Source organism: Balaenoptera ricei, chromosome 4 (assembly GCF_028023285.1).
Source record: "Balaenoptera ricei isolate mBalRic1 chromosome 4, mBalRic1.hap2, whole genome shotgun sequence".
NCBI lineage: Eukaryota > Metazoa > Chordata > Mammalia > Artiodactyla > Balaenopteridae > Balaenoptera > Balaenoptera ricei.
Window position 1 is genome coordinate 66,622,857 of NC_082642.1, and position 11,677 is coordinate 66,634,533.

Sequence of the window (11,677 nt, forward strand, 5' to 3'; positions counted from 1 at the left end):
GTGATAGCCCCAATCTTTATATAACTGAGGGCCCCCAGGCCAGCCTAAACTGTTGCAAATTCAGACAAACCTAGGGAGGTTCCAGGGCCAGCTGTATGTGTATGAGGCTGTGGACTCCCCTGGGGAAGAAGACTCACAAGGAAGGAGAGTCAAGGCCAGAGGCCTGGTCCAAAGATAATGGACTAGATCATACTGCAGCTCTCTGCCAAGGACATGCGGCAGCTGGAGCATCACCTCAGCTGCTGGGTGAAGGCACAGGGCACAGGGCCGCCTAGAGGCAGCTGGAGAAAATGAATGTAGGAGCCTCTGCTGCAAGAAGAGCAGACTGCCAGAGGGAGACAGGAAGCCTTCTCCTGCAGAATTGGGGCAGAGTCCTACAACTCTACAGGCAGGAGTGAAGTCACAGGAAAATAGTGTTGCCCAGGGATTCAGTGTTTTGAAGTATTTTGAAAAAAATCTGAAGAGGAAACTGATGCACTTCAAAGAGCATCTTTCTTTATCATTCATTATGAGGAAATGCTGATAAAAGGTAACTCACCTGTGCTATAGAGTGTCCTCTGTTTACAAACACCACATTTACCACATTAGGGAGAAACTACTGATTGCTCATTCCAAAGTTACTCTGATGTGGGTATTCAAAAGGAAGGCTTTTGCTCACTAAAAGTGCACCCCCAACATGTTGCAAACCTCTCCTTTAAGGAAATAGAGCACAAGGTTTGTCTAACTGAAATAATTACATTTTAAAAAGCATAATTAAATCTATGTTGTAAATACTTCGTTTATTTGACGAAAGTGTACGTGCTCTTTGAAATGTCTTTCTTATAATTACTGTCTTCTCTAACCAAGAATTAACAAGAAAAAAGTAAGCAGATTGGGCGGGGGAAATTTTTATTTCTATTATTATTATTAAAACACATAAAATGAATTCTTCACAGTGTGTGTGAGCTTAGCTGGTACTAAGCAAACATCTCTAGACTTTAATAATGCTAGACTTTAATAAGCTTTTTAGTAGCACCTTGTAATAATGTGGTCTGCCCACATTTTCTGATTTGTGAATATCACAGCTGTACGTCAGCTTACACGTCCCCAGGCTGCAGCTCAGGCCAGCTCTGTCCCTACTGTGAGCATTAAAATCCTATGCTTTATCATTGGCCTAAAAATGCATATGGTTGGATTCTATAATGTTTTCTAGATTTTTTTTCTTTTCCCTATATTAAGAAAAGAGGAAAAAATGTAAATTGCATATGGCCTGAAATGGACCTCTTCTGAGAATCACAACTTGCATTAACTGTGCATAGCCTTGCCTCTGGTACACAGGATGTGTGCCCATTTCAATATTTACAAAAGGTATTATTAGGAAACATAGAATAATAAAACATGAAATGAGGCAAAAAGATAGGAATTTAGCTTGTATTTTGCTTTAGATAGAGAGATTTTGTCTCAATCTTCGAATGAACTTGAACATTAGAGGTGGTTAAGCTAGGCTGGAAACAATTTTTAAGCAAGAACAGGACCCATGTTCACCTCTTTGGAATCATGCAGATGGAACCTGCTTGGAGGAGTGAAAGGGATGGAAGAGATTAGTAGGTGACGTTAGAAGAGCTCATACAGCAGAATTTTTTTTTTAGGCTTTGGTTAATTTAGCCTTAAGAAAAATGAAGGGTAAGTACTTTGTAATTTGTGTGTGTGTGTAAATGGTAAGCCTATTTTCATAGCTCTTACTGTTCTTATCCACTACACACACACCCATAGACTTACCTATAAAGGGTCCATATAGACGTGGGTCTGACTAGAGATGGCAAAAACTTCCTCGGCACCTACTGGCCTCTCCGTCCTGCCATTCACTAAACATTGATTTCCACAATGGATTCTTTCAAAAATTCTTCCCCCTCTCCCCTTTGGAGAAAATAGACAATTCTCTTAACACGTAAACATCTTCTTACCCCAGGTTTACAAGAACATGGATCAGGAGTTTGACCTATCACTTTTGAAAAATTGCCCATCTTTAATATGGAGGCTGACAAAAGAAGTGCAAAAATAATAGTGGAAACTATTTTACATTATCACTGAGGCTGTAAGGGGTGGGGAAAGGAGAACCTCTGTGAAGAGAGAATTGGGAGAAAAAGTAGAGTTTACTCTGTTTTTAAATATCCTAAGTGAATATGGTATAAAAACCATAAAGTATAGTCTTATCCTCAAAGGATGTAAAGAAAATAGAATCCTCAGAAAAGAAGAGCTGCCTTTGTGCTAGGGAGAGAGCTGAAAAGTATATTTTGTAAGAAAGTCAAATTTCAACCAAGGACTCAGTTTTTTCAGCCTGAAGCCCAAACTATAAAAATTAGAAGAAATCCTCTCTTTAGGACTAGATTGAAGGATTTATATTATGGATCCCAGCAACTAGCTTTGCATGAACTGTTTCTCTCCCTTTGCTCTAAGCTCTGTAACGTGATTACGATTCTCCCACGCTGGGCTTCAGGCTGCCACTTTCCTTTGAGATAAAAACCTAGGGCTGTTATTACCATCGTTGCCTGATTATTGGTCTTACAAATCGTTATTGGTAAATATCAAAACTGAGAAATAACATTTAGCAACAATATACTAGACATTGTTTTGTTACATATATCCCGAAGATTTAAAATTCAGATTAGATAAGTATAACATATGTAACTTGTAGAACTTGGAACATTTACGCTGAGGTTTATACCAAACTGACCCAAGTTGAAAGAACCAAGTAATGATGTTGAAGAGTCACACTTAACAGCTGAATTTTATACCCTTTAAAACTTACAGGTGAATTGAAAATTTGCCCTCCTCCTAAACTATAAACTTCTTGAAGCATGACCTGTCTCTCCTTGTGGTATTATCATTCAACGCTGAACAACTGAACTAATCTATGTAATGATTCATCTGTCACTAGAGGGGGTTAAAGTATTTCTGTCCTCTGTTGTCACGGAGAAAGAAATATTCTAGAAAGTTGTCCTTTCTCCCACTTAGTATGTGTGGGAGTATTAAACCTCAAATAGAACAGTGCTAAACTTTTTTTTTCATATTTTGTTTTTCTATAAACAAACTTTATCTGTGGCCTTGTAGCAGATGGTCAGTTCCAGGAAACACACAGCTAACAATGTCATTCCCCTTGTATTGCACACAATATAAAAACAGAGTTTAAGTAAATATTTGAATTAGGACAATTTGAAAAAGTTAGCTTTGGAATAGCCTTTCCCTGGCATGTATTGATCACTTTTTTCCAGAGTGGCTGTTTCAGTAGATTCAGTATGCTATACCTACGTCATTTAAATGAAGCTTGTTCAACATAACATATAGTAGCAGAGTATAATCTTAGAAACAGCATTTGCAGAATGGAACTCAAATTAGGAGGTTCAATTCCTGCTGCATATCAAAGAAAAGCTGATCTATAAATAGCAGTAGAGCAACACCTAGTGCTAAACGCAGATATAGCAGAAAGATCATCGGTCACAACTGGCTTATTAAATTTAAGGTTAATGTTGCGTTTGGATGGCTCTTTTTCTTGCTATTTTAACCATGGAATTATTCTGTGAAATGACAGGCATGGACCAACGGATCTCTAAGGTTCTTTTAGACTCTGTGATCCTCCAGTTGGGTTATTACCATGTACTTTTCATTCTCATTGCCCCACATTCTTCTTAGTGAGCTTGTCCATTAGATAAAGGAGGCTTGCTTAAGCCTAGCTTTTATCTTTTATGTCTATTAGCTTTCTGTGGACAGTGAGGAAGAACTAGAAGGGTTTATGTACTGGGACAATGCTATGCGGAAGTTCCAAGAAATTGCCTTTCTCCTCTTTAAAAAATAAATAAATAAAAAACTAGGGCAGGATATCTGCATTGTTGAAAAAGGAAAGTGTGGGCCTTTGTATACAAAAATGATACCATTATCTGCTAATAGTAGGTGATGTTTCTACTATACTACCCAACTCCTTATGTCATAAGGATGCACTTAGTTTATTAGTTATCCTATCTCAGAAAAGGTCACAATATCATCTGTATGAAAATACAATAGAAGCATAAGTTTGCGTAGCCAAATTCTCCCAAGTGAAAGTTTTATATGTCTTTGTTATTTCATTTTTCTACAGATTAGGAGAAAATACTTTTTATCTATGAAAAGTGGTCAGATAAAGAAATAGATAAAGCCTTTGAATATGCAGAGATCCATAAAAACCATTAGGTTAGATAGATCACCATGAACATGAACCAATTTAAAAGTTGGCATCATCAGTGGATTAAAAAAGTACACACGAGAGCTTTCTCTCAGAGGCGGAAGTTCTTTCTGGACTCAGGCCGTTAGTCTGTGACCTTGTGTCTTCCTCTGTTTAACACAGGGTCATGGGCAGTATGTCACGTGCTGGTTCAGCCAGGCCAAAAGAATCCCAGGGTGGGTGACTTCAGGGTGCCTCTCCCATATACCTACATACAATGCAGAAGTGTCACAGTGCAGTCTCACAGCTGGGTGAGCTAACCCAGAAGATTTTCCTTGTGTTTCTGTGTGGATTTTCATGGAGAGCAGATGGAGAGATTTAAGGTACCAAGAAATTAAATCTTTTTAAGTGAAGGCCTCAGGAGCTAGCTTTCACAGCAAAATGGTCTGGCTAAACTAGCGATTGTGATAAGCAGTGACTTCATAAATTCATTCATTCATTCATTCATCAATACTTTCTAAACATCTACTGTGGGCCAGGCATTGCTCTTGGCTCTGGGATGTAGCAGTGAACAAAACAAAGTACTGGCTTCATGGAGCTTTCATTCTAGTTGGGAAGATACACAGTAAACAAGTAAGCCAGGAAGCTAGGGAGAATAAATCAGGTAGTCATAAGTAAGCTCAGAAAAGAGATGGAGAAACAGATTGGTGAGGGATGGTCTGTGATGAGGGGCCCTTTGAGCAGAGACCTTGATGAAGTGAAGGAGTGAATCAGTTGTTTGTACCATGCTTAGCTCATGTTGCTTTCCTATATTTTAAAATATATAGAAAATTGAGGCTCCTGATATTTTAACTGTTGCTTGGAAAACAGAGTAGGGACTTTGTTTCCTGACCAATCAGAAACTAGTTGAGAGAGGCTCACCGTATCTAGTCACTCTTGGCCAGTGAATGGGGATTTGCATTTGAGTTTTCTGCCACATCCAGATCCTCGTTAAATTCTCATCTCTTCCACCAGGAACTCCATGCCTGAGATGTTTGTTACCAGTTCCCTCCCAGCTTTTCATCCTTTTTCAAGAAGCTGGGAAAGAAGAGTGATTAGGTTTTATGTTCCTTCAATCCTTGCCCTCCTTAGCCTCTGCTGTGTTTGTTGACAAGTTTTCATTATTTTATGACACAGTCACCAGAGCTGGGCTGAGATCACCAGTTTGTTACTTGGAGTCTTTTAATTATCCAGCTGGTGGATGTTGGCCCCCAGTTACTGGTTATTTGTGTGCCACGAGGGTCAAAGTGAGGCCTCCTTGGAGGGATTCTGGGGGAAATCTGTCCAGCAAGACTCCAATTAGCCGGTACACAGCATGCAGTGTTTATTACATGCCCATTGTTTGTACCAGATAGAGGGGGACCTAGTTGGAAGTTCCCAGTCCTCAAGGAGATAACATTCTTAGTGATACAGACTTCTTAAGGACAGGCATTTTGGCTACTTAGGTACTTTTGCTTCTTTGGGATTTATTTTAAGCCATGGAATCTTGGCTATGGAAGGAGTCTTAGAAATTATCTAGTCTAAGCTCCACATGTTACTGAGAAGGACACCAAGATTATGAGGTTTTGATTTACTGAAGGTCACACAGCCCTGGTCTCTGTCTACTACACCAGGCTGCTCCTCATCATATTCATTTGTTTTAGCCCACACCCCCTCAAGCAGATGTTCAGGAACGTTCCATACAGCAACCATCCCAGTCCATCTCCACATCAAGGGCAAGAGCCCTGACATGAAGCACTGCAGAATGGAAAACTAGCCACAGCAATGCTCTAGATAGGAATTCTGGGATTTTTACATCAATACACAGAAATGAAACTTTGGTTTTAGTTCCCTCTTTGTTCTAATTTTTAAAAAAGAAATAGCAAGGAATCTCTTTGTTCAGTTTTTTGTAACTGCGAGTAGAATCAGCAGTTCTAATAATGTCTCCTTTGTGCAGATGCAGCATCATCTCCATTCCTATTATGTCCTTGGCTTGAGTACAGCCCTATATGCTTTGGTACTTCATGGTTCAATTTTCAGTTGTACATATGTGCTTTAAAAGATGTAGTACACCTGTATACTGATCTACTAGAGAAAAACAAAAATTGCAAACGTCAGAGTCAAGTATTCCTAAGTTCCAAACCAGGATTTGACACTAATTAGCTGGGTCACTTTTGTTGTTTAACACCCAAGAACCTCAGTTTTGCCATCTGTAAAATGGGAATAATGAAGACAACCATAGAGGGCTTTAGTGAACGCATCCTCACTGTTCCTCCCTCCCTTTTGCCTTTCACGTGGGTATAATTGGATCAAAAAGTGTGTTTCGTTTCTCACTGAACAATTTGGTCCTTTCCTCTTTCAAAAATGCCAAGAGAAGGATCTAAATGAATATACATTTTCCATTTAAGAGGACTTAAAAGTTTGTCCCTAAAAGCAACTTTAAAAACAAGCATAATCTGAGAACACTTCAGGATACTTAGAGCAGCTTCTTTCTCCTTCTGCTTTTTTTGCCCTTTCCCTCTATTTATTTCCCTTTTGTCCTCCCTACAAACAACTTTTGTAAAATGTACACGGACGGCCCATGGCTCCCATCACTCCTCTGTCCCGGAATCAACTCTGTCCAAACCCAGGCTTTGGATCTGAGAGTGACGCAAGAAGCTGGTTTTGGCCTCGGGAATGTTTTCCTCTGTGTTCTGACTTCTCTCTTGTTGTCCTTCTCTCCTCTCCGTCTTTTCCCCACCTCTCTTCCCCAGACACCCCCACTGTTTTCTCTCTTCCTGTTTTCTTAGTTTCTTCCCCTCTCCTTGGTGGCCAAAGCACCAATCAATCAGTGCCGCTGTCACAATCGATTCTATCTGTGGCTCCTCTATCTCCATGATAAAACAAGATAGGAGCGACCTTTCTAAAAGACAGACATCTCCACAGTAGCCTGTGGGAGGCTGCCTGGCCCGTCAGGTCTGCCAATAAGACCACTTCCTTCCAGCTGCAGGGCTTGGGAGAGCCAACCGACAGCAAGCTGCACAAGTTTGCCGGTGACACACTTGAGTTGTTTTTCTTTGTGAAAACAGAAGAAAATTCTGATAAATTCCAGATGATTTCAAAACACATCTGAGGGTCAGATATACAAAAAGGCAGATAAAATCTGAATTAGGTAAGTACACGTTGAGGCACAAATCTCTATTTAGGTCCAAACATCTTGCAGATTGAAAGCCTTTAAATTTGACAATTCCCAGTTAGGGATGATAAAAATTGAACTTTGCTCTCCTTAAACCCCAAGCCATTATGAGAAGGGAGGGTTCACTCAAAGTTGAAGCCGAACAGCTAGTAAAAAGCAGAGGGAAGTGTGCATTATGAATGAGCATTGGAAATGTTTTTAATCCAGTTAAGAACCTGGAATATTTGAAAAGACAAAAATGTATATGAACGATACCCATTAGTGTGTCTACATGAGTGCTGTGTCTTCACGGTATAATCAAACATATCTGTCCATCGTTCCTATGCTAGGAAGACAGGTTCATCTTGGTGTTGAAGGGGCATTCCTTACACTGTGACCTACATTCGTCAATATTCTCAAGGATTATTGAGCAGCATGGCTGGATGTCTGAGTAAAAGTTAGGCCTTTCATTTTTTGCACATTACTAAAGCCATAGATCTTTTTTTCCCCCCCTTTTGTTCTCCCACCTTTTAATTTGAAATTTTCGAACCTACAGAAAAGCTGGAAGAAAGCATAAAGAACACTAACGTACCTAGTCACCAATTGGACATTCTCTTATGTAACTGTAATGCCAGTCTTACTCCCAAGACACTTAACACTGATGCACTAGTGTTATCTAATAGAAACTCCAGGTTTATATTTCCCCAGTTGTCCCAGTAACCTTTTTATTATCTTTCATGACATGGACAATTTTGAAGAGTCCAGGCTAGTGCTTTGTAAAATGTCCCAGTAATCTGAGTTTGACTGTATCTTTGTGATTAGATTCAAGCTATACATTTTTACCAAAAGTGCTACACAGGTAATGGTATCATATCAGGAGGCAATGCATCATATCAGGAGGCAGTGAGGTCGGTTTGCCCTGGTGTTGGTGATTTAAAGTTTGATCACTTGGTTAAGATGGTGACTTAACCTTTATCCTGGTTAAGATATTTTCCATTGTGAAGGTATCCATTGTGCTTGAATCAGTTGCCGCACTGAGGTTAGCAGGGTATTAATTTTCTAATTTTTTCATTCCTTTTTGTATATATCAGATGGAATCCTCAGTACGGAACCCAGGTCTTTTTTTTTTTAATTGAAGTATAGTTGATTTACAGTGTTGTGTTAATTTCTGCTGTACAGCAAAGTGATTCAGATAGACAGATAGATAGATAGATAGAGGGATAGATATTCTTTTCTATTATGGTTTATCACAGGATATTGAATATAGTTCCCTGTGCTATATAATAGGACCTTGTTGTTTATCCATCCTATATATAATAGTTTGCATCTGCTAATCCCAAACTCCCAATCCATCCCTCCCCCACCTCCTCTCCCCGTTGGAAACCACAAGTCTGTTCTCTATGTCTGTGTGTCTGTTTCTGTTTCATCCATATGTTCATTTGTGTTGTATTTTACATTCCACCTATAAGTGATATCATATGGTATTTGTCTTTCTCTTTCTGGCTTACTTCGCTTAGTATGATAATCTCTAGGTCCATCTATGTTGCTGCAAATGACATTATTTTATTCTTTTTTTATAACTGAGTAACATTTCATTGTATATATGTACCACATCTTCTTTATCCATTCCTCTGTCAATGGACACTTAGGTTGTTTACAAGTCTTGGCTATTGTAAATAGTGCTGCTATGAACATAGGGGTGCATGTATCTTTTCGAATTATAGTTTTGCCTGGGTATACGTCCAGGAGTGGGATTGCTGGATCATATGGCAACTCTATTTTTAGTTTTTTGAGGAACCTCCACACTGTTTTCCAAAGTGGCTGCACCAGTTTACATTCCCACCAGCAATGTAAGAGGTTGGAAGCCAGGTCTCTCTGATGCCAAAGCCCATGCTCTTTCTGCTAGAGGAGCTGCCTCTCTAATGTGTAAACAAATGAAGGTAGTCACCTAAAGCTCCTGGGGAAATAAAGCGTTTTCTTTCCATCTCTTGTTTAGAGCTCCATTTTCTTTTATCTTGGCAAAATGGAACCCCTTCTGTGGCTTTGAAACTTACTTTTAAAAAACCCTAAGACTTGAGCACACACAGAGCTGTTATTTCTAGGGCTCACATGTGAAGGAGTGTATCTAGAGAGGCGGAGAATGTCCAAAACAGCTTCTCCCTCCCAGCATCACTGACATTATCCCGCCTCTTTGGGGGTCCAGGTTACATTTCCTTTTCTTTCTTTTTTTTGCAGGGGTTGGGTGGGTGAGTGTTGGAATCAAAATGTCAGTCTGTTTGGGACTTTTTTTTTTTCCAGTGGCAAAGCTGGATTGAAGAGTTTGGTAGAACTTCTACCATTCTTCCCTGTGCCAAGATGGTGAGGGGGAGGGAAGGATCTGCAAAGCAGCCTGCAAAGACCTTGACAAACACCACCTCCACCGGGGATTACAGACCGGCCTTCCAGTAAGTTAGTGCCAAATGGGAGGGAGAGGCCCTGGAGGGGCAGGGACCCTGTGAGCCTCCCTGGCTGCCAGACACTGGGAACAGGAGACGTGGCCGAGCTGAGAGGAAGCCCGGGCCAGGAGCAGAATTACATTTTCTCTTCTTTGCCGGTAGCTGCTCTTCCTGAAAGTCTTCTTGCGTTAATGAAATCAGTGTGGAAAGATTTCCTACAGCAGGGAAAACACACAGAGAAATCCCTAGTTCTCCCTCTGTCCCTTCTTTTGTTATAACAAGTGGCGACGACTTTCCTAATCACTAATAAATTCAGGTTTACAGGTCACAGTGACAGAGTCAGGGTTAGTGTTACAGTGTTACAAACACCGAAAAAGCCCCCCCCCCAGATTAAAACAAAGCATATTCCCTTTGTTTGACATCTTTGTACTGTTTAACATGAGTATTTCAACAGTCTTTATTTTCCAAACATGCAAACGGGAGAGAGTGATCTGACCCACAGTATATTGACATACCATGTAGCTATAACCTTGAGATAAAAAGTAAAGGAAAAAGTCAAAACAGCTCAAACCAAATACGAACACAAACACATCTTTCTTCAGTCCAGAAGGCTTGCCTCTGTAACAAGGGGACACACTGACATTAGTACACACTGACCGTGGTGCCCACACACAGATCCAGATGGCTAACCCATGGGGCCCCAAATGCGAAGCTGGGAAGTCGAATGTATTCATTAATTAATTTGACAAGTGTGTCCTAAGTATCTACTTTGGGCTAGACATGTTTCTAGGTGTTGGAGATGTCATACATCAAGGGGATTTATAAGACGTACAAGCCCTCTGCTCTTGAGGAACTTACCTAGTGGCATTGGGGAAAAAAAAATATCAGAAACTACACTCCCACAATGTTAAGAGGAGATGGAAAATAACAACTATAGCAGAAAGCCTGAGCTGGTTTCCTGAATTCTGTATATCCAGGAATGCAACTTCTTCAAAATCTGGGTCACACTGTGGAAAGGTGATTAAAGACAGTAAGACAGAGAGAAAATGGCAGAGAGTCAGAGAGAAGCTTCACTCCTCACTGTACATGGGAGGGTCCTTTGGGAGCTTTTACCAGACTGATCAGGAAGAGTCAAACCTAATGTCTATAAGACGACAGGTAAGAGAAACAGTGAAGACTGTGCCTTTGTCCCATACTGAAAGAACTCCAAAGATGCAATGTCCCAACGAAATAACAGGTAGCTTCCCAAGCATCTTTGCTATTCGGAGCTCAGCGCTAAGGATTTTACGTGTATTGGCTCATTCAATGCTAACAATCACCACCTGGTGACATAAACACTAACTTTATTCCCATTTCCCATATGAAGAAACAGCCCTAGAAAAGCTAAGCAACTTGCCTTTGCCCAAGGACACATACCTGGTAGAGAGTGGAACCAGAACAGGATCCTAGCTGTGTCTGACTCCAAAATCCATGTTCTAAACCACTACCTTTCCATCCATAAAATTATTTTTCTTAATTTTATTTAAGGGGAAAAAAAGGTATTAATATTGCATAGAAAATTTAATCAGATCGCTTCAGAAAGTTGTCTTTTTCCAGATGTTATCTTGGAAGGACAGTCAAACATGTCCTCTGAGTCAAAAGCAAATACACACCACTTTCTCAAATGCGTAAGAAACTAAGAGATGAACTTTTGTGATTGCTTCAATGTACATGAGCCTGCCATCTAAATTCTGAATTACGATTCTAGAATGGAGATCAGTATTTTAGTCGACTAATGAATTATTCCTCAAAGTTTATTTTGCAACTGCATACATTTCCATCTTTGCCCTTTACTCGATAATTGAATTAATAATAAATTAACTGAGCTGAAGCTGGTTTAGTGAAAACAATGCAGAA